The sequence below is a fragment of the Sturnus vulgaris genome, chromosome W (assembly GCF_052056855.1).
Source record: "Sturnus vulgaris isolate bStuVul1 chromosome W, bStuVul1.hap1, whole genome shotgun sequence".
NCBI lineage: Eukaryota > Metazoa > Chordata > Aves > Passeriformes > Sturnidae > Sturnus > Sturnus vulgaris.
This window is the reverse complement of record NC_142282.1, coordinates 67213119-67234657: the sequence shown is the minus strand read 5'-3', so window position 1 is coordinate 67234657 and position 21539 is coordinate 67213119. Positions and strand designations below refer to the sequence as shown.

Sequence of the window (21539 nt, the reverse complement as noted above, 5' to 3'; positions counted from 1 at the left end):
ACCCAGGCTCTGATTGCCCCAGCAATCACAAGTCCCACCTGGGGGAGGCCCACGAAGGCCCAGGGGCTTAAAACACAGAGCAGGCGCTCAGCCCATGGTCCATACCCTGCCTTCTCCTGGGGTCTGTGTCTACCCACACTGGAACCCCAGTGGTTGGGAGCCATGTGTGTGTCTTTCTATAGAGCTTCTGTCTTTGTGTCTCTCTCTTTCCTCTTCTTCTAATGCTCTTTATATGGAACAGTTTTGGGTACCTCAACAATATAAGTGTTTAAAGGTTTCTGGGTTAAATAGACTAAGTTAATCAAATTATTGCTATGATAAGTGTTTTATGTTGACTAGGGTGTTGTATTAAATCCTTGTAAAAGGTTCCTTGATTTTCTATACTTTGCCAGTAAAATTTTTGTGTCATTTTGACCTCTTCAGAATATCTGGCTGGGGTTTCTCCTCTGCACCAAGCTCGAGTAAAGGAACCTTTGGTTACCCCCAGCATTTCAGTGTTCTGGGGTGTTACAGCCCCACAGGCTCACAATGGCCTCTTGTTTCCATCAGGTCCTGCTGTGTCACACTGGCCCTTGGTTCCATGAGCATCTGGAGTGTCACACAGATTTGTGACATTTGTCCTTGCTGCCCCTCCCATCCCACTGCCCCAGGAGCAGCCCCGAGCCACCCGTGAGGGACAGGCCCTGCTGGCCCAGGCCTGGGCTCAGGCCTTGGCCTTTCTGCTTCCTCCACGCAGCCCAGGCCTTGCTCAGCATTGCAGTTCCCTGCTCACAGCCTTGGGCTCCTGCAATCCTGCCCTCAAGGATCTGCTCTCACCAGTCCCTGGGGAGCCTTTGGCACTCCCTGCCCTCAGTGGGGCCACTGATGCTCCAAGGGACTTGGAGTTTTGCTTCTGACTCCTGGAGCAGCTTCTTCAACCTTCTCTCAGTGCCTGAGGGTCCTGGACTCAGCCCCAAATCCACTGTGAGGCTGATTAAAATACAGAAAGCCTTCATGAGCTCTTTGTCTTACTTCAGGGCTTGTGCAGCTGCTTGGAGTCAGTTTGGAGTTCTGTTAAGGAGGAAGAATTCAAAGTGCGCCTCATCACTCTTTTTCTTTAATCAAGTGTGTATTTTGTTTTAAATTACAGTTCAGAGAAGAGCTGGTAGAAGCATTTCCCAAGTGTTCCTGATGCTGAATGTCTCCTTACGAGGTCTGGGCCCACAGAAGAACGAGCCCCTTGTGGGCTGATCTTGTTTGGACAACCTGCTCCTCACCGTCAGCCTCACCATGTCTGACATCATCCACCTGGGACTGACATCCCTGTCCCCTGCAGCAGAGCCTTGTGCCCTGAGCTCTGCAGCTGGGTGTCCCTGCCCATTGCACCATATCCCACTTGTTCTCCTCAGGGTTCTGCCTGTACACAGGCCCAAGAGAAATTTTCCTGTTTGTGAGGAAAGAATGGAAAAACCTGAGCAGGTTTCTTAAACAACAAACCCCACTGAGGAACCACATGATCAGTACAGGCTGTCTGGAATGATGTCACCTTCTTACGAGGGACAGTGTGACCAGAAATGATGTCTGTAAGCAGAATTCTGAGTCTTTCAGCTGAATTCTCTGACCCTGTCCTTTCCCTGGGTCTTTGTTGTAGATGGAAGCTGCTGGTGCCACCCTCACCTTTAATCTCACTTTTGAATGCAAACAGATGTTCCCAGGTGTGTTAAGCAGGATTTGCTCAATATTTATGCAAAACTTTTGTGTTGTGTTGGAGTGAAGGGGCCATTTTTACACTGAGGGGGTGACATGGAAGCAAGGAGTCAGTTGTGACACTGGGGTCCCATGGAACCCGGAGCTGTTGTTGCTCTGCAGAACCAACACAGATGCTGGACCTTTCCTGATTTCGGGAATCAGGACTTGACACCGAAATTGTAGAGAGTCTTTCATTGCCAGCTGGGACAGCTGGGGAGATATTTCCTCCAAACCACATGTACCTGGTCAAGACAGGTTCCAGGTATAAATACACAAGCCCACACCTCCCTGCCCACCCATCTCCACCTTCCCCTGCTTTGTATTATAATTAGCTGCCACACCACCTGCAGGTCATGTTTGGTGGTCTTTGGGATGAAGGCTGTATGTCTTCCTCAGTAATTGCTGTTTGACCTCTGTTTCTGGGCAGGTGCAGTGGAGGTTTGGCTCTCCCTCAGGTCAGCTTGTCCCACTCAAAACCACGTGTCTGGTCCTGGCTGGTTTCTGGAGCCACAGGTTTCTGTTTTGTTGGGTTTGTACAATAGCCAGGTCTTGCTTTGCTGAGTTTTTGCAATATATCTTAATGTTTTTTTCCTGGTACCTAAGTTCCTATGTGGTTCATTACATACCGTTTCTGCTATGTGTTCTATTTCCCCTCCGCTTGCTTAAGTATATTATACGCTTTTAAAATTCTGAATTTTCAAAACCATATATGTTCTCCATCTCATTTCCCCCTTTTCTTCTAAATGATGCAAATTCTTTTGCTTTCTAAGATATCTATCATATTCTCTATGACTGTCTTTACCTAGTTGGTTCAATAACAGGATAGGCATTGTAGCCATTCTTTGTGACTGTTTCAAATTCCAGAAAATCATAACCAAGAACAAAACTTAAACTCATCAGAACTAACAAAACTACTATCAGATGACACAATCAGTGTAAAAACCCTGCTGCAGTAGGAGACCACCCAAAAAATGCATCCCACCAGTGGTGAGATGTGTCTCCCTCCAACCTTCTATGCTCTCCTTATAGTCTGTCTCATGGTGTATTGTGATCAAGATCTTTTTTCCCATACTTCTAATTTCTTTAAGAATTTCCTGAAGATCTGTGTTTTAGTAGCTATATAACTAGAGTGAGATTCATTCTTATGGGCACAGACAATACATCCTGCACAGTTGTCAGGTTTTCCTTTATATAATGATGTGATACAACAGGTGCCCAATAGGAGAAATTGCACCCCTCAATTTTGACCAAGTTACAAATGCACAAATCAGATTGTGTTTCCTTTATAATGAGCTCGTCCACTATTATGGTGGGGCATGCTGTTCTGAGGCATACACTGTTGCATTTCCGAGATGCATTGTAAATGGTACATTCCGTGACCCCTGCTATGCTCTGTAGCTTGGTCCCTCTCCCCTCCTGGCCATACAGGGCTGGCTGGGATCCAATTTCTCCCCGCTCCCCTTTTCAGACCCTAGAAAAGACCTGTGCCCCCTGAGCTCGTTCTCTTTTCCCTCTCTCTTTCTCTCTCCTTTCCTCGCCACCCACAAGAAATAAACCCTGCAACTTCATCAGGGGAAAGAGCCTCTTTTGTTATCTTATTTACATCCATGTGGCAAGGGCCCGGGAGTCTTTACCCTAACAGCTGAGCTAGACCGGAGGAAAGCGTGAAGACCCCATTAAGGGCCAGTAAAAGCCTCAATACACAACCCTGATCTATATATACAAGCAAGGTTGTCTGGTTGACTGAATGGATTCTGAAGAGACAGACGCTTTGTTGTGTATCCAGGCAGATATCTCGATCATTCTTTACATTTCCTTCACATACAAACCTCAGTTGTTTTCTTGTGGCACATAGCTCTATGTTAATAATCTGCCACTTCCCTTTAACCTCTTGTGCCCACGTTCTATGTTCAGATAGATGTAGCACAGTTCCCTCATGGTTTAATTCTAAAAGCCTTGGTTTCACATATCTCTATTTTAAGCCTGAATTCAGAACAGTTAATTAAGCATGTGTCACAACATTCAGTACCAATTTAAATGGGTTTTATAAGTCCCTGATGGAATCCTTCTTGAACAAATGCAAATTTGCATCCCCAGACATCTTTCCCTGTCCAGACAGTTGTGTTTGATATTTGTAACACCTGCCACAGAGACTTAGGAGAGTCAAAGACAGAAGCTTTCCCCTGACACATATAAATGCCAGTCCCATTGTATATAGGAGGTCTTGCACACGTGTCTGCCATAGCCATGGTTATGATCATGAGAGCCACAGCTTTCCAGGCTGCACGTGCTTGATTCTCCATGGTGACTGTGAAGCCTTTTTAATTCCAGTGTGATGTATCTATGCTGCTTGTTCTCTGATCTTGATGGCAGTGAAGGAGGTGAGGAGCACCTGGTATGGTCCTTCCTACTGTGGTTCCAAAGTCCTTTCTGTAAGAGACTTCACATACACATAATCTCCAGGTTGTACATTATGTACTGGTCCATCCAATCCCCTACACCAGCTTCTTTATACATGTTTCCTGATATTACTGAGTTGTTTCCCTAGGGCCACCATGTATTCTGTTATAGTTTTTCCCCTATTTGTGCTGATGTTCCCTTCTGTATTGCATAAAGTCGCCCATACAGGATCTCAAAAGGACTCAGCCTTTCCTTTGCCCTTGGTTTAGTTTGTATGTGTAAAAGGGCTAAAGGAAGGGATTGAGGCCAAGGCAGATTGACCTCCTGTCCTAACTTAACAATTTGCTGTTTGATTAAATGATTCATCTTCTCCACTTGTCCACTTGACTGGGGATGATATGGGGTATGTAATTGCCAATCTATACCTAAAGTATTACTAACCTGATGTACCACATTTGCAAAAAAATGGAGCCCTCTATCTGAAGAAATGGCAGCTGGACCCCCAAATCGTGATACTATCTCTTTTACTAATTCCTTGACCACTTTTCTGGCCTTAGCAGTTCTAGCAGGGAAAGCCTTAGGCCATCCTGAAAAGGTATCAGTTAATACCAGTAAATAACAAAACCCCCTTTTCTTGGGAGTTCTGTGAAGTCTATTTGCCCTAATAGGTCAGGTACATTTCCCTTCTCACTTTAACCCATTTCTGGCTTTGTTTTTAGGATTAGTTTGGAGGCAGAGATCACATTGTTATCTGCTTCACTGTAGTGTATATATTTCTAGCCATGATGTTCTGATTTAAGTGTTCATACACAGTCTCTGGTCCCCAGTGTCTTTTCCTATGCTCCTCCCTTATTACAAACCATATTAGATGGCTAGGTATGATTACCCTTCCTTCTGGGGTATGGGCCCACCCCTCTTTACTGTATGTCTCATCCAAATTTGTAATTAGATTCAGATCCTCTTTGTCATAATTTGGTTTACTCTCAAGGGAGATTTTCCTGTATGGGATTAGAGCTCCTTCCAATTTTACCTCTCTTTTTGCTGCTTCTTTTGCCTCCCTGTCTGCCAGCTCATTTCCTTTCTCTGATTCCAAGTATGCCTTTTTGTGTGCTCTGATGTGCATAATTGCTATTTTCTTTGGGAGCTGTACTGCCTCCAGCAATTTCAGAATTTCTTCTGCATGTTCAGTGTTTTTCTTTTGAGAGTTCAGTAGCCCCCTTTCCTTTCAGATTGCTCCATAAGCATGCACAGCCCCAAAAGTGTACTTTGGATCCATGTATATGTTCACATTCTTACATTGGGTCAATTCCAAGGCTCGGGTCAAGGAGATTTTCACATTTTGTGCAGAGGTATTGACAGGCAATGGTTCTGACACTATTACCTCATGGCTGATGGAGATGGCATATCCTGCATGCCTTTTGCCATTCAGGACATTGCTGCTTCTGTCCGTGAACCAGTCCTCTGCATCTTCCATAGGAACATCTTCAAATCCAGGCGGCTTCAGTATGTTGCTTCAATGATTTCCAAGTAGTCATGGTGTACTGGTTCTCCTGTGTTTCCACTGAGGAAAGAAGCTGGATTGACAATGTTAGTGATCACAATCTCCACATCATCCTCTTCTAGCAATATGGATTGGTATTTCAGGAACCTCTGTGGAGAAAGCCAGTACCTGCCCTTCATTTCTAATACTGCAGACACTGTATGGGACACCAACACAGTCATTTTTTTGTCCTAAAGTGAATTTTCAAGCTTTCTGGATATTTAGCACTACTGCTGCTACCACATTCAGGCATCCTGGCTATCCTTTTGTGGCCACATCCAATTGCTTGGAGATGTAGGTGACTGCTCTGTGATATCTAAATCTAAATCTTGTGCCAATACTCCCAGGGCGATTCCCTGTTTCTCATGAGAAAACAAAAAGAAAGGCTTACCCAGTTCAGGGAGTCCCAGCACTGGATCTGACATCAGGGCCTTTTGCAATTGTTCAAAGGCTCATGTGTCCTGTTTGTCCCATTGCAGATGCTTCTGTTCAGAGTTGATTAGAGCATACGGGGCTTTAACAAGCAACTCATAATTATAGATCCAAAGGTGACACCACTCAGTCATTCTGAGGAAAGTTCTCAATTCTTTTACAGTCTGTGGTTTTGGTATTTGGCATAGAGCCTCTTTTCAGGCTTGCCCCACAATTCTTTGCCCCACATTAATTTCATACCCCAAGTAAGTGACTTCCTGCTGCATTACCTGGACTTTCTTCTTCTTAGACACTCGGTACCCGTGGAGCCCCAAAGAGTTTTAGAGACTCACCGTCCAAGGCATGCAAGTGTCTTCTGTCTCAGTGGCAATCAGGATGTCATCTATGTATTGTAGCAGTCTCCCCTTCCCGGGTGGGGTTTCCCAAGACTCGAGATACTTGGCGAGTTGGTTGCCAAATATGGTGGGGAAATTCTTGAATCCTTGAGGCAGTACAGTCCAAGTGAGCTGGGTCCTTTGTCCACTTTTCCATTCAAAGGCAAATATCTTTTGGCTGGCTTCATAGAGAGGGAGGCAAAATAAAGCATCTTTCAAACCTAAACCAGTAAACCAGGTTAGTTAAGGTGTCAATACTGTTAACAAAGTGTATGGGTTTGCTACTACAGCACATAAATCCTCTGCTATTTTATTGACTGCTCTTAAATCCTGGACTACTCTGTACGTTCCATCAGGTTTGTGAACTGGTAATATGGGAGTGTTAAAATCAGATTCACATTCCCTTAACAGACCCCATTGCAAGAATTTTTCTATTACCAGCTTGATTCCTTCCCTACCCTCTCTTTTTAAGGGTTATTGTTTTATCCTTACTGGTCATTGTCCCTCTTTAAGCTTTACCTCTACTGGTGATGCATTCTTAGCTCTTCCTGGCTTCTCAGTAGCCCATACATCTAGGTACATCTGGTTGATGATATCTTCACTGATTTTTCCTTCTATGGGAACCTCATTATTTGAATATATTCTTGAGTATCCAGCTCCAGAATAATCTCCCCTTTTCCAAATCTGATTGTTGCATTCAATTGTTCAAGCAAATCTCTTCCAAGGAGTACATGTGGTGAATTAGGCATGTATAGGAACTTATGCAAGCCTACTGGTTTTCCCAATTTATATTTTAGTGGTCCACAAAAATAAGCCTTTTCAGCTTGGCCAGTGGCTCCCTTAACCATAATATAATCTTCTCCCACCTGAGTTAAAGCTGTGTTTAAAATCGAACACATTGCCCCTGTATCAATTAAAAATTGTATTTGCTTTTGATCTTTTCCTTCCCCTAGCTTCATTATAACCAAGGGATCAGCTAGGGAAGATCCCCCTAGTTCCTGTCAGTCTTCATTTACATTTGCCACTACCCAGGCCCCTTTGTTTTCCCTTTCCTCAGAGTTCTGGGCATTCATTTTTTCAGTGGCCTAATTGCTCACATTCTTTTCTTCCTAGGCACGGAGGGGGAAGCCCCTTTTTAAAATTTTCATCTTCCTTTTTAACTACTGCCATCACCCTTCTTTGTTTCCCCTTATTCCCTTCTTCTCGATTGCTAAACACCCTCCAGGCTTCATCCAATAATATTTTTAAGTTTCTTCCTTCAGTGGGTCTGAATTTCTGAAGTTTACATCTTATATCACCAGTGGATTGGCCTAAAAATAACGACACTAACTGCTGTATCCTGATATCTGATCTGGGTCCAAAGGTGTGCTACGGCACATTGTGTCTCAGCCTGTCTAAGAACTCAGATGGTGACTCAAAGGGACCTTGTTTAATAGCATATAAAGTTGACCAGTTAATAAATTTGGGGATGGCTTTCTCTATTCCCTTTGCAACCCACTCCTGGTATTCTTGTAACTTCTGTCTTCCTGCCATTCTATTCACATCCCACTTTGGGTCCTGGGGGGGAAAGAATTCCTTTACATCCTCTCCCGTGTCTTACAGTTCTCCTCAGGCAAATCCCAGTGTACCTTTGGGATCACCTGTTTCTCTCTTTCTGTCATTGCATGTAACAGTAACTGTATAGCATTCCAATCCGGGTTATGTTATTTCACTATTAACCAAAAGTGTTCAGCTATACTTGAGGGTCCTTTCTGTAATCCTTTACATTACTTTTCCAAATTTCCAAATCATTGGTATTGAAGGGAACCTTTAGTAGCATCATTGTTCCATCTGGTCCCACTTCTTCTCTAAGAGGTGCCTGCAAAACTACTTGTTCCCTAGCTTTGCCCTTGTATGGGAGGATGCTGGACTTCCCAGGGGTGTTGGAGTTTGATCTGGTGCCCTTCCTGGGCTCCCACCCAACTCTAGTGATTGAGAAGGGGAGATCATCCAGATCAGAGTCTTCTTCCTTATAGACCCTGTTATTTTTAGTGCACTTCTGACCAATACTACAGGCTGAGCAGCATCATTTTAATATATGTGAGACCCTTCTGTTTTCTCTTTCCATTGCTAAGATCAGTGGGTCTTGTGGAGGGTTAATACCACAATCCCTTTGCCATTCTGGATGGTTCTGTAAGGTGAAAAACATCTGCATATGGTGCCTCATCCCATTTTCCTTCCCGCCTTAAAAACAACATTAACTTCAACATGGTGTTATAGTCCCATGTTCCATTTAATGGCCACTTTGCCCCATCTTCTGATTTATACAGAGGCCACCATTGATTAGAGTATTTGATGAAAACCCTTTTGCTCTCCGTTTCTCCTGTCCCCACAACTTCCTTCCAGTGGGTTAGTATACATCCTAAAGGGCTCCTCCTAGGCACCTCTTTACTTTGCTGGGTCCTCATGATTTATCTCCTTATTTCTCTTATCTCCTCTCCCAAACCTCTGCTGGCAATATTCTTTCGCTTCCTCCCAATGTCAATCCATGGGAACTGAAAGACTCTTTCCAAAGATCTAATTCACAATCTCACACTCAACCTGTATTAATTCCTGAATATGATGCCATGGGTCCGGGGTACACCTGGGGCATGTAGGCGTCCACCTCCTAGATTTGCAGTACCACTTCCTTTTGCACCAATGACACTGTAGGAGGTCACAGACCGGATGCCAATTTGGTGTCCAAATTGCTGGTCCACACGCAAAGCAAGGAATTGGTCTAACCCTTCTGGGTTCCCTTTCGATTAGAGGTTGCTCCCAATCAAAACCCAGATAACTATCTATGGAATCTGAGAATATTCCTCCCAAGTATACCTGCTCTACTCCCCCTTCCTCCCGTACCAACCGTACAAGTTTCCCTTGATCCCTCAAGAAATCCGGAGGCTCAATCTGGAGCCACCTAGAAAGGGCTTCCTCCTTGCTTGGGCGACCCCTCAGCACTCACTCCCAGCTTCCACCACCTTTTTAACTCTGACAGTTAAAAAAAAAAAATCACTAACCTGTCATTTACCGTTACAGACACAAGAGGGTAGTATTACATCAGAAACAATAGAATCTCATGCCTCAGAAAAGAACAGCGAGCTTAACTTGTTGCAATTACAGTTAATAACAAAAGAGGGAAGTGTTACAGCAGATCTTGCAGAGGTCCACTACAGAAAACATGGAAGACATTACCCAAAATCCAAAATCTCCACCACCAAAATTAGAGTGATGCAAACACAAAACACCAACCACCATATAAAATACTTCCTTCCACCACCCTACAACAAACAACAAGCACAATTTACACAGAATATTTATGGCAGTTAGGTTTATAGCAGTGAGTTATGCTGTTAATAATACTGATAACACCTTGGTTCCTTCAAGTTACCCCCAAACTTGCTAGTGGCCACCCTATGTGGTCAACAGAAACCCAGCTTCCAAATACCTTCCCCAAACCTGTCAGCTCTATGTGTTGGATGTCTCCAACACACTGTTAGCCATGTGCAGGCATCCCTAGTGTCTTACAGGCTCACCTTACCTTGGGCCTTCTCCAATAAATTTTGGTAAAACGTACCTCTAGGCCATATAGGAGGATGGTTGCTCGTCCCCACAGAGAGTGACCGGGGAGCAGAGGTCAGCTCCAGAAAAAGTCTGGGGTGCACTGTGCTCCAGCAGACAGACAAAGACTTTCTGGCTGGCTCGCCAACTGATTTCGAGAATCAGCACTTAACACTGAAATTGTAGAGAGTGTTTCATTGCCAGCACATGGGGGACACATGGGGGGATATTTCTTCCAAACCATGTGTACCTGGTCAAGACAGGTTTCAGGTATAAATGCACATTGATCCCACAAGCCCACACCTCCCTGCCTGCCCATCGCTGCCTTCTCTCCCTTTGTATTATTATTAGCTGCCACCCCTCCTGGTGGTTGTGTTTGGTGGTCTTTGGGATGAAGGCCATATGTCTTCCTCAGTAATCGCTGTTTGACCTCTGCTTTTGGGCAGGTGCAGTGGAGGTCTGGTTCTCCCTCAGGTCAGCTTGTCCCACTCAAAACCATGTGTCTCGACCTGGCTGGTTTCTGGAGCCACAGGTTTCTGTTTTGTTGGGTTTGTACAATAGCCAGGTCTTGGTTTGCTGAGTTTTTGCAATATATCTTATCTTAAAGCTTTTTCCTGGCAAATAAGTTTCTATATGGTTTGCTGCATACCATTTCTGCTACGTGTTCAATTTCCCCTCTACCTGCTTAAGCATATCATAGACTTCTAAGGTTCTGAATTTTCAAAACCATATATGTTCCCCATCTCACTAGATCACACTGGGAGCCTCTAGACCACACTCGGAGCAGGTTTGGGTACATCAACCCTTACTGATTTATACTGGGAGCTGCTGCCATAGGTCTCAGGAGCTCAGGAGTGGCTCCCAGTGCTTACTGGTTTATACTGGTGCCCCCTCAGTCTATGCCTAGGAACACCAGTGGGTACTGGCGGGCAGGCAGGACCCTGAGGCCAAGCTATCCTTTGCTGGGGCACTGCTGAGCTGCGCCTTCTCCAACTTATCGGCCTGGCACCACTGCCTGCAGCTGCAACGGACTCTGGAAAGGGCAAGGCTGGGGCACTGCCCCACAGAACGCTGTAGGAATGTGAGCAATTCCCCAGAAAAATTCCCACAATTTCACAGGATCCCCAAAATTTTCCAGCCCCTCCCTCACCTAAAGTGGGAGGTGAGGCATTCTGTTGGGTTGAATGAGTAGAACTGGTGTCTCTAAATCCCCTTTGACTTTAATTGGTACACCTGAACTCTAGTACACTTGAGTATTCAGATATTGGGGTGTCCCTCACTGCCCCCTAGAGATTTTGGGGTGCCCCCTTTGCCTCCCCCCCCGAGCTAGAGCTGGTGCAGAACACTGTCTTCAGTAACCCCACGGACCAAAGCGCCTGTGTGTACCTGCACTGCATCCTCTCCTGAGGTAACTCAGGGCTCCTTCCCACCCTTGAGGCCCTCACCTGGAGTTTTGGGGTACCCCCTGAATGTTGGGGTGCCCCCCAACAGCCCCTTGGCTGCCAAGGGTCATCTGTGTCCACGTTGACTGGGAGGACAGTGGCCATCATCTTCTCCTGGCCCATCAAGGTGAGTCGGGACACTTGGGTGCCCCAAAATAGCCTGGAGATCCCCAAAATTATCTGGGTATACCTGTGTACTCCCCCAAATCACCTGGATCTCCCCAAAAATCACCTGGGTACACCTGGGTACCCCTTGAACACCTAGATCACCCAAAACCCCTGAGGGCCCCCAAAACTGGTGTCCCAAAAATCTTCGTTGCTTTGACTGGGTGGACCTGGTGTCCCTGAATCCACATTGACTTTAAAGGGTACATGTTGAGTCCTGTTTATCTCCATTTATCTCTATAAATCCCTCCCAGGGGTCCCACTTATGCCCCAGTGCTCCCAGTAACCCCAGTGTCCCCCCTTAGCCCTTCCCAGTGCTCCCAGTTGAACCAACCACTAACCCTTCTCAATCAAACCCTATTAATGGGTAGACCTGGTATCCCTCAATCCCCTTTGACTTCAATGGGTAGACCCAATGTCTGAAAATTTTTGCTGCCAAAAATCCCGACTTTGGGCTCCGAATTCCCAGATTTGGGGCTGAAAACAAAGATTTGGGGCTTAAGTGGAGGCACAGCTCCAGCACAGGCTGAAGGTGTGGGATCAAGAATTTGTGATTAGCTCCCAGGAATTATGGCAGGACTTGCTGAGTGTCAGCACCATGATCCTGAAATGGAAACTCCCGGAATTCAGCCCAGTATTTCCCCCAAATTTCCCCAAATGTCCCCATTTTAGCACCAAATATCTGCAAAATCCCCATTGTCTAATGGGTAAACCTGGTTTCCTTAAATCCCTATTGATTTCAAAAGGTAGACCTGATGTTCCTAAATCCCCTTTGATTTTTTAAAATAGGTAGATTTGCTATTCCTACATTGCCATTGATTTCAAAGGGTAGACCTGATGTCCATAAGATCTCTATTGGGAGATTAATATTACAAGAGATGGAACAACTGAGAGACATTGTCAAAGATGGTTTATTCCTTTATTTCATCAGTCTCATAGAAGGGTGAGACATTAAAGGTGTTACATCCAGTGCCATAATATCAGAAGCTTCCTCATTCTTAGTTACAAATGCCTTATATTAGTTTTTTAGCCAATCAAAAGCTATCAACTTTGCTAGTGTCTTTTTACACCAATCATTAATTGCTTTGCTTCCCATGGCTTCAGTGCAATGCATCATTTTTCAATATATCATATAACACTGCACAAACCTACATTGATACATCTTAACATCTAATTAACTTTATAACAAGTTATTTTTGCTAAACTTTAAAATCTTTTACTATCTTACTTAACATACTGCTTTCCTTATATAATACATATTTCTGTTTTCTTGAAACATATTTTGACTTAAAGTACCAACTTATATTCTTGTTTTATGTCTGTTTCACTTTAATGCTATAATTCTCTAAGCCTTCTCGAAGGTCTTAGCTCAAACCTTGTACCCATCTCAATCTCTGAGCCTGTATGCACAAGGCCCTGAGAGCTCTCTGTGCATGCATTTCCCACACCACAGTATCCCAACGGACCCTTGGTTCCATGGGGACTCACAATGACAGAAGGGTCTCCTTGGTTCCACAAGGTCCTACAGAGCCCCTTGATTCAACGAGGCCTCAAAGTGTCATCATGGCCTCCAGAATTCCATGAGGCCCCTCAATGTCACAATGGACCTTTGGTTCCATGGGGTCCCACATCATTACATGAATCCTTAGTTCCATGGGGCCCTGTAGTGCCACAATGGACTCCTGTGTGGTGCCACACATTATGACAATTGCCCCTTGGCCTGCCAGGACTCCATAGGGTCACAACAATTCCTTGCTTCAGTGAGGTCTTGTAGTGTCACAATGGACTCCATGATTCCATGAGGCCCTGCAGTGTCACAACGGCCCCTTGGTTCCTTGGAGCCCCACAGTGTCGCAATGGCCCCTTGATTTCATAAGGCCCTGAAATGCCACAATGACCCTGTTGTTTCACAAAACCTCAAATTGTAAAAATGACCTCAATGGTATCATGAGGCCCTGTTCTGTCACAAAGGACTCTCGGTTCCATGATGCCTCATAGTGTCACAATGGTCTCCTTGCTTCTGCAGTGTCAGAATGCCCCCTCGGTCCCTTGGAGCTCACAGGGTCACTCTTGTGCCCTTGTTTCCATGAGGCCCTGCAGTGCCACAATGGTCCTTTGGTTCCACGTGGCCTCAAAGTGTCATCATGGCCTCCTTGGTTCCATGATGCCCTGTAGTGTAACAATGATCTCCTTGGTTCCACAGTGTCAGAATGGCTCCTTCATCTCATGGAGCCCCACACTGTCAATGTGGTCCCCTTGATTCCATGAGGCCCTGCCGTGATATAATGGCCCCAATAGCTACAATGGTCTCCAGTGAGACTCTCTACAACCACCTGAACAGAGGCTGTAGTCAGGTGGGGGTCGGTCTCTTCTCCCAGGCAAACACTGACAGAAAGAGAGGACAGAGTCTGAAGATGAGCCAGGGGTGTATAGGTTTGACATCAGGAGAAAAATTGTTCACTGATAGAGTGATTGGGCACTGGAATCTTCTGCCCAGGGAGGTGATGGAGTGACCACCCCTGGTGGCATTTAAAAAAGACTGGACGTGGTACTCAGAGCCATGGTTTAGTTGATATGGGGATGTTAGGTGATAGGTTGCACTTGATGATCTCAAAGATCTTTCCAAACATCATTACCTCTGTGATTCTGTTTCATAATAATCTCCATTGTTCCATGAGGCCCCACAGTGTAACAATGGACCCTTGGTTCCATGAGGTTCCTCAGTGTCACAATGGTTTCCTTGGATCTGCAGTGTCCCAGTGGCCCCATGGTCACAATAGACTTCAGGTTCCATGAGCTTTCATACTCTCAGCAACAGTTCTGCAGTGTCACCGTGGGCTCTTTTTTTCACAACGTTCTGTAGTATAACATGGTCACCTTGGTTCTGTGAGGCCCTGCAGTGTCACAATGCACCCATGATTGCAGGAGGTTCCACAGTGTACCTTCAGGTTCCATAGTGTCACAGCTGACTCCTTGGTTCTGTGAGGACCCGCTATCATCAAATCTCCAAAATATCAAAATAAGACTCCTTAACACTGAATACGTGTTCAAGAGCAAATGCTTTTCTTCAGGCCTCAGGTCCAATGTGGGATAACTCCTAAACTTATGTGGACACGTGATTCTATAAGTGTGTTACTTATATTTAGTCACTACATGCGTATTACAATTTACCATTTCTATAAAACCCACCCCAAGTTCCCGAATCAGTCTTTGTTTTTCCTGTCACTGCACCCTTGAGCCAGATGTGTTTCTCTTATCTTCTGACAGTCTCTGCTGGGAAAGCAGCTCCTGCATGCCATGTTTCTCTGCTCAAAGTTCACAGGCAGAGTAAAAATTGAATGAAGCCCTTTGGTATGAAGCCCAAGGCTCTGTGTGGGCAGGCAGAGGCAGGCAGGATGCAGAGCTGTCAGCAAAGGAAGGGGCCAGTGAGGTGGGGCAGCCGGGGGATGATGACAGCCTGCAGGGACAGAGGCGCAGGGCATGGACACCGTAAAACAGCCTGGGCTGCAGAGGGCACAGGGATGGACAGCAGCTGAAAGGCCCTGACAGAGCCAACTCCTGCAGCACTTGGGCCATGCAGGCTGGCCCTGGGCCTGAGGCCAGCAGGGGACAAGTGAGCCTTGCTGTGCTGGGGCCTCATTGCCTCCTTGTCCCTGCTCAGCAGCCTGGCAGGGGCCGCCCCATGGTGCTGCCCTTGGCATTGCACATCTGCTGGGTGCCACAGGAATAAGGAGACCCCTGTGACACTCCAGGGCCCCATGGAACCTGTGAGCCATTGTGACACTGCACGGCCTTGTGGAACCAAGGAGACCACAGTGACACTGAGGGGCCTCATGGAACAAAGGGTCCATTGTGACACTTTGGAACTACAGACAGCATTGATGAGCGTATGGAACCTCAAGCAACCAAAAGTCCATGTGACAGTATGGAACCTCACAGAACCAAGACTGCATGGTGGCACACACTAATCAAACGTGTCTGTAATCAATGAAGAAATTCAGGAGTTTTAGACTGAAAAAAAAAAAAAGGAAAAACCTCTTTTCCTGAATCTAGCCAGTTGTCCAAGCAAAGCAGGTCTCAGGTGAGTGAGGATAGACAGGATGGGGCTGGGGAATGTGGAGCAAGGTTGTCCACACTGGGTCAGACCTCAAGGCACAACTTCTTTGAGCAGGTCAGACCTTCTGAGGAGAGACCCTGGATCAATATCAACCACAGAATGCTACAATCACCTCTGCTCTAAAGAGAATTGCAATGAAATACACCCTTCAAAACAGGAATGGGCATTTCTTAGAAGCTCTTGGAAATATTTCTCCATAACTGGATTTGAAAATCTTCCTAATGAATGGCACCAGACAAGAGGGAAATCAAGGCAGAGCCATCGTTTGTCAGGACTTGATTGATCCCAATCAGCCCCGTGGTGCATTTGGTGCTGAGCCCTTGAACCTCAGGGCCTGAGAGAAGATTGCACAAACCTTTCCAGGAGTCCAAATCAGAAGAAAAACCCAAAGTGTCTCAAAGCATTAATGGGTCCCACTGAGGTCCACCCTCAACACAGGCTCCTCCTGGACTCCTTGGCGGAGAGAACTGGATGCCAGGATTGCCCAAAAACCTCTCAGAGACTCAGAGAGGAAAAGAAAATCCAAAGTACCTTTAAAAACTTGAGTATCTCAAAGTATTAATGAGCCCCACTGAGTGTCAATACAAAGCTCTCACGGGACTAATTAAAGTAGATACTTGGGGGCATCATTGCATAAACTACAAAAAGAGTTGGTGTCAAAAGGGAAGCTCCAAGTACCTTAAAAAACTGATGTACCTTGAACCATTAATGACCCCCACTGAGTATCATTACTGACAAAGCCGCTCAAGAGTCTAATTAAAGCAGATAATTGGAGGCCATGATTGCACAAAGATCTCAGAGACTCCAAGGCAAAAGTAAAACCTAAAGTCATCTGAAAAACCTGCAGTCCCTGGGAGCATGAAGGAGCCCCCCCAGGGCCATTCCTGACCAAGGCTCCACAGGGACTGATCCCAGCAGATCCTGAGGCCACTGGGATGTGGGGGGATGCTGAGGGCAGGACAAGGGATGACAGTGCCCAGCCTTGCTGGGGCTGTGCCAGGAGGCCCCAGTGGCTCAGCACAGCTTAGACCTTGCTTTGCCCCAGGGCACCAAGACTTGGCTTCGCTTTGTCCCCACCTGTCATCACTGCCTCCCATTTCCTGCTCTAACTGGAACCTGGGGACACTATCTCAGTTGTTTCCCTCAGTGGGACCCATTAAAACTTGAAGAAAATTTGGAGTTTGATTCTGACTTGGAGTTCTTGAGAGGTTTCTTCATCTCCCTCTCAGGGACTGATGTTCAGGGCCTCAGCACAAACCCCAAGAGGGTCATTAAAATCCTTGTTCTGTGTCTGTGCTGCTGAGCTCGTCTGGGCTCCTGGCACAGAAGGTGATCCTGGCAACCAAGAAGAGCTTCAAAAACACATTTCTCTTGATGAGCAGCTCTTCTCCCAGCCCAGCAGGGCTGGGGCACTGCCTGCAGCCACCCCAAGCACAGCACAGGGGCACAGAGAGCTTCAATCAGTCAGGGCTGGGAAGATGCTCACAAGTGACTGGGGCAGAATCACTCCCAGCCCTTGACAAAGGAAGCCTCTGGCTGCAGGACAATGCAGCTGCAGCTCCTGCAGTGATCTCCTAAAGCTGGAACATCCCAATGCCTGCAGACTGTGTGAGTACATTCTCTGATGATCTCTTGTGTAGAGCAGCTAGGGGTGGCCAGGGCTGTAGTGCAGAGCAGGGTCCTGCAGCCCAGGGTGCTGTAGTGGGGCAGGGACTCTGCTGCCTGCCAGGGACAGCACTCAGCCAGCCCTGGGAGCTGCTCCCAGCACTGGGGGACAAGGTCTGGGTGGAAGGAGACAGCTGGTAAGGCTTGGAAGTGTTCTCCTTGTGTGGTGAGGATGCTGCATTGTCCAGGATTGCTGCTCCTGGCATGACATTTTAATCTAGAACATTCCCAAAAAGATTATACAGGGAGCACAGAGAGGCAGTGGCTGCATAAAAAGGAAAATCCTGATTTTATAATCTACTGCTCTGCGTTGCATAGGTGGGTAAATTGCATATAGATATTCATCTCTCAGTTCAGGTTGCGAAAAATAATTTTTTTAATCTCAGATCTTGATAAAGCAGGCAGTTACAGAAATCAGCACAGGGTCCCTCACAGGCACCATCAATGTCATTTTCCAGCCTACTCAGGGTTGCTGCGATGTTGCCATCAGAGCCTGCAGAAGCAGAGCTGACTCTGGGCAGTGCCCTGTGCTGGGAGGGGTCTGCAGGGCAGAGCTGAGCCCCCAGGGCTGGGCTTGGCTCTGTCAGCACTGGCAGGGCCCAGCCCTAGGCACAGGGAAGCAGCTGCTGGCACGGACAGCTCCAGGCAGCAGAGCCCTGGGCAGGCAGTGGGGGGAAAATGCCACCAAGCTGGGCTGGGATATTTCAAGTCCTCTCCAAACTGAACTGTTCCATGATTACTTTTTTTATAGATCGCCATGCCAAGACAAAGGAAATGTCCAACAGCAGCTCCATCAGCCACTTCCTCCTGCTGGCATTGGCACACACGCGGCAGCTGCAGCTCCTGCACTTCTGCCTCTTCCTGGCCATCTCCCTGGCTGCCCTCCTGGCCAACGGCCTCATCATCAGCACCGTAGCCTGCAGCCACCACCTGCACACCCCCATGTTCTTCTTCCTGCTCAACCTGGTCCTCAGTGACCTGGGCTCCATCTGCACCACTGTCCCCAAAGCCATGCACAATTCCCTCTGGAACACCAGCAACATCTCCTATGTTGGATGTGCTGCACAAGTCTTTCTGATTTTCTTCTTTGTTGGAACAGAGTATTCCCTCCTGACCATCATGTGCTATGATTGCTACGTGTCCATCTGCAAACCCCTGCACTATGGGACCCTCCTGGGCAGCAGAGCTTGTGCCCACATGGCAACAGCTGCCTGGGCCAGTGGCTTTCTCAATGCTCTGCTGCAGACAGCCAATTCATTTTCCCTGCCCCTGTGCCATGGCAATGCCCTGGGCCAGTTCTTCTGTGAAATCCCACAGATCCTCAAGATATCTTGTTCCAAATCCTATCTCAGGGAACTTGGGCTTCTTGCAGTTAGTGTCTGTATCGTAATCAGGTGTTTTGTGTTCATGGTTTTCTCCTATGTGCAGATCTTCAGGGCTGTGCTTAGGATCCCCTCAGAGCAGGGACGGCACAAAGCCTTTTCCACCTTCCTCCCTCACCTGGCTGTGGACTCTCTGTTCATCAGCACTGCAGTGTTTGCCTATCTGAAGCCCCCCTCCATCTCCTCCCCATCCCTGGATCTGGCAGTGTCAGTTCGGTATTCGGTGGTGCCTCCAGCCCTGAACCCTCTCATGTACAGCCTGAGGAACCAGTAGCTCGAGGCTGCAGAGTGGAGACTGGTGACTGGACGATTCCAGAAAGAGTAAACTTCTGCCAATTTCTGCAAATCACTTACAGTAAACGCCACAATTGATTGTTCGTCGTGGGTTTGCTTGTTGTTTTGTTATTTTCTTTCCTATATTTTATTTTTTTAATATTGTCCACTGAGAAATGCCATTGTTTGTGCCCTTTCACATTTTATATTTTTCCACCTATTCTGTGATACACAGACTGTGTCAATGAGTAGCTGTGCTCTGTGTGGCTTTAAAGGAAATAAAGGATCTCTCTCCCAGCCAAGTTTTTTCCAGAGATGTCCCTTTTGTCCCCTTCCCTGGAGCTGCAGCAGCAATGTCTGTGTGCAGAGCTGGGGCAGATCAGTGCTGCCACAGCAGATGGGCCCAGCAGCAGCAGCACATTGTGTTGCCAGTGCTGCTCCTGTGCCACTGCCCTGCTGCCCTCCTGGCCCTCGTGTTGCTGCAGGGCCTGAGTGCTCTCGGGGCCGGGCACAGCTCTGGGGGTGGCAGTGCCAAGGCTGCAGCAGGGACAGTCCATGGGCATTGCTGGGGCAGCGCTGACACCTCAGGGCAGGGCCTGGGGGCTCCAGGCTCCTTGGCCAGGCTCTCTCCACAACACTTGGCCAGGCCAATGTTGAGCAAAGAAAAGCCCCAGGAACAGCCCCAGGCCGGCCATGGGCAGGCTGGAGGCAAACAGCATGGCTGGTGCTCTGCAAGGTCCCTGCAAGAGGGACACACTGGCAAGGAGCAGCAGAGCAGGGGCTGATCCATCCCCACTGCACTGGACACCCCATGGCAGCGTCCCAGAGCGTCCTCATGCACCTGCCAACAACATCCCCCCTCTGCAGCCCTGGCCTCTCCCCCAGCTCACACAGAAGCCGCATCCTTGCAGGCATACACATGGCAGCACTGGCTCAGGAGCCCGTTTGCATTGCACACAGCAGGGTCAGCACCGCCATGGTGCTGCTGTGGGGACATGGAGCTGAGCGAGCACAAATGCCATCAGCCCCTGGGGCCAGCAAGGGCTGGGGGACAGCAGGGAAACCACTCAGCTTTGTCGTGGCCTCTGAAGTCAGCCAGAAAGTTTGTTCCCATCACCTGTGAGTTTCCTGTCCCACTGCAGATGTTGTTGCTCAGAGCCAGGGCTGCCTGGCAGCCACCCCCAAACTGCCCTGAGCATTTATTTTCCTTCAGCTTTGCTTTCTTTCCACTTTACTGCTCCTGATTTCTTCCTCTTGCCCACCCTCGTTCCCTCCCCTGCAAACAGCCCATCCCTGTTTGCCTTTTCCTCTCTGTTTTCACTCCCCATTTCAGTTCCTGAATTTGCACCATGTGATCATCCCTTGGGGAGTAGGATCATCCTCCAAGTGCTTCAGGAATTGTCTGCAGGGTCCTGCAGTGCCTCGTGCTGCTCCCTTGCCAGAGGCACCACAGGCCACAGGGGCACATCTGGGCTGTTGTTTCTAGTTGTGGAGCTCCCTGTTGTAGGCAATGAGGAGGGGCTGGAGAGGCTCTGCAGGACTGACAGGATGGGCTTTGGGGCTGTGTGGAGAAGCTGAGGGACGTGGGCTGCTGGACCTTGTGAAGAGGATCCCCAGGGCTCATCCTGCAACTGCCCCAGGAGGGGTTTCAGAGAATCACAGAATCAGCCAGGCTGGAAAAGACCTTGGAGATCATCAAGTCCAACCTGTGCCCTGACATCACCTTGTCTCCCCTGAGCCTCCTCTTCTCCAGGATAAAGAACCCCAGTTCCCTCAGCCACTCCTCACAGGACTCAGGTTCTAGACCCCTCACCAGGCTTGGTGCCCTTCTCTTTACATGCTCCAGCCCCTCCATGTCCTTCCTAAATTGGGAGGCCCAGAACTGGACACAGCACTCGAGGTGCTGACCAACCAGTGCTGAGCACAGGACAAGAATCACTTCCCTGCTCCTGCTGGCCACACCATTCCTGATCCATCCCAGGAGCCATTGGCCTTCTTGGCCACCTGGGCACACTGCTGGCTCAAGTCCAGCCTGCTGTCCATCAGTGCCCCCAGGTCCCATTCTGCCTGGCTGCTGTCCAGCCTCTTTGTCCCCAGCCTGTAGCACTGCATGGGTTGTTGTGGCCAAAGTGCAGGTCCCAGCACTTGGTCTTGATAAGCCTCACCTTGTTGTTTTGGGGCCCTGGATCCAGCCTGTCTAGGTCCCTGTGCAGAGCTCTCCTACCCTCCAGCAGATCCACACTCAGACCCAGCTTGGTGTCACCACGGTTTCATGAGCCCCTGGAGTGTCACAATGGTCTCCATGATTCCATGAGGCCTCCCAGTGTCACAATATCCCTTTGGTTCCATGGGATTACTGGTGTCACAAAGTCCCTTGGATCCTTGTGCCTCTGCAGTGTCAAACTGGCACCTTGGTCTCCCAGAGCCTTGCAATGTCACAAT

General features: G+C 47.8%; 1 pseudogene; it reads left to right on the top strand.

Moving 5' to 3' along the window:
- Positions 1–18216: 18216 nt before the first annotated feature.
- Positions 18217–19149, top strand: LOC148220373 (olfactory receptor 14A16-like; annotated as a pseudogene).
- Positions 19150–21539: the final 2390 nt, after the last annotated feature.